We start from the raw sequence: 2,500 nt of genomic DNA, 5'->3' as shown, positions 1-2,500 counted from the left end.
AATCCAAATTTTTCAGGGACCAGTTCAGTTTTGAAGTGGGTTTGAAGTGCCTTCATATTAAAAAATACCCCATAAATGACCCCATTATAAAAATTGCACCCCTCAAAATATTAAAAATGACATTCAGAAAGTTTAACCCTTTAGGTGTTTAACAGGAATAGCAGCAAAGTGAAGGAGAAAATTCTAAATCTTAATTTTTTACACTTGCATGTTCTTTAAGACCCAGTTTTTGACTTTTTACAAGGGGTAATAGGAGAAAAAGCCCCCCAAAATTTGTAACCCAATTTCTCTCGCGTAAGGAAATACCTCATGTGTATGTCAAGTGTTCGGGCGCAGTAGAGGGCACAGAAGGGAAGGAGCAACAATGGGATTTTGGAGAGTGAATTTTTCTGAACTTGTTTTTGAGGTGCATATGACATTTAGGAAGCCCCTATAGTTCCAGTACAGCAATAAAATGGCACATGGCATTCTATTTTGGAAACTACACCCCTCAAGGCACATAACAAGGGGTCCAGTGAACCTTAACACCCCACAGGTGTTTGACGACTTTTCGTTAAAGTCGGATGTGTTTTCACTAAAGTGCTGTTTCTCTCCCCCCCCCCCCCCCATTTACCATTTTTTACAAATGGTGATTGGGAGAAAATGCCCCCCAAAATTTGTAACCCCATCTCTTGAGTATGGAAATACCCCATGTTTGGGCATAAAATGCTCTACGGGCGAACTACAATGCTCAGAAGAGGAGCCACATTTGGCTTTAGGAAAGCAAATTTAGCTGAAATGGTTTTTGGGTGGTATGTCTCATTTAGAAAGCCCATATAGTGCCAGAACAGCAAAAAAAGAAAAAAAAAACACGTTAAACTATTTTGGAAACTAGACCCCTCAAGGCACAACAGTGAGCCTTAACACACCACAGGCGATTGACTAATTTTCGTTAAAGTGGGACGATAAAATGAAAAATCAGATTTTTAACACTGAAATGCTGGTGTTACCCCAAGGAGTAATAGGAGAAAATGCCCCACAAAATTTGTAACCCCATTTCTTCTATTGCCCCTTGTGAAAATGAAAAATTTGGGGTAACGGCAGCATTTCAGGGGAAACTTTAAAGCTGACATAGAAAATTAAAATGTTAAACACGTAAACCAGTCAAACGTTTCACCACATTATTGGCTTTATCAAGGACTTTGGGCAAATGGCCGTTTGCTGTAAGTCCTTTAAGATGTTTAAGATTTGAATTGTTCCATGTCAGCTCTCAATAAGGATAGCGTGTAGACTGCATCCACACCACCACATTTATGGTTTACATTATGGAGCAAGTCTAGACCTTGCACAGTTACAATCAATACTGTGTGGAAAGGTGGAAAGTTTTTAATCACACGGAGGCAATGTTTTAAATTTAGTGGATGGTTAACTAAGTATTCTAATGGTCACGGCTGTGACCAATTGTAAATAGAGTATGATAAATGTCACACATAAGTAAAATCAAAGCAAAAACAAATGACTACAGAACTCTTACCATAGCAACAATGATAAATGTCCCTACATGTGTTTTCAGAATATCAGTTGCTCTCCACCTTCTGGAGGGATGGCTGGGAGTTGACGTCATCATTCTCGATTCATGTGCTGCCTTTCCTCTCACATTTCTGATGTCCTACTCTTAATCTACCAATGCTCTGTCCTGCACCTTCTTTTTAATGTGATCAGGGCTCCCATCCCCGATTATTTATATATACTCAACGAATGTATGTTCCACAAAAACGTCCAAACGGCTAAAGATATTAACATGAAACTTGGCATACATGTTACTTATATGTCAACAACCAACATAGGATAGGTGATTTAACCCTTACTCACCTCCATTTGCTAGGGGCGGGGTTTATGTTTAAGGTCCCATACAAGTCAATGGGAAATATGTTACTGCATAACTTCCAAACGGCTGGAGATATTTCGATAATACTTGGTCACATGTTACTTATATGTCCACTTAAAATAGAGGATAGCTAATTTAACCCTTAACCACCCCCATTTGTGAGGGTCGGGGTTTTTGTTTAAAATCCCATGCAAATCAATGGGAAATGTATGTTCTCACATAACTTCTGTGCGGCTGGAGATATTTCAATACCTGGTACACACATTAGAGGACCGGATGGGGGGGGGACGGGACAACAATATATGAGGACTGAATATGAAGTCAAAAGCTTCCTCCTTTGTTTATTTTCCTCCCCAACAAGGATTAGGAAGGAAAAACCGGGCAATGCTGGGTATTCAGCTAGTAGATAATATAAAGATCAGGCCTTCCAGTACTTTGATCAACTGCTCTTTATTCCCTGGAGGAATCTGTGTGTCCTATTGCCCCCTCTGTATCAGGAACTGTCCAGAGCAAACTTCTACTTCTATGAGCTGTTCCTAACACACATAGTGGTGGCAACAAGAAGCACTGTTTCAATGGAAACACTACATGACTTCCTTCACAGCATACAGCAACACATTCATAGTACAATTA

At 39.7% G+C, this 2,500-nt stretch overlaps 1 protein-coding gene across 1 annotated transcript in view; it reads left to right on the top strand.

Moving 5' to 3' along the window:
• The window catches only part of DDX46 (DEAD-box helicase 46), a gene marked incomplete in the record, with an annotated part of 414,922 nt that overhangs the window by 131,953 nt on the left and 280,469 nt on the right, over positions 1–2,500 (top strand).

The sequence above is a fragment of the Hyla sarda genome, chromosome 4 (genome assembly GCF_029499605.1).
Source record: "Hyla sarda isolate aHylSar1 chromosome 4, aHylSar1.hap1, whole genome shotgun sequence".
In the NCBI taxonomy this organism is placed as follows: Eukaryota; Metazoa; Chordata; class Amphibia; order Anura; family Hylidae; genus Hyla; species Hyla sarda.
The sequence above is the reverse complement of the archived record's forward strand: the minus strand, read 5'-3'. Positions and strand labels throughout refer to the sequence as shown.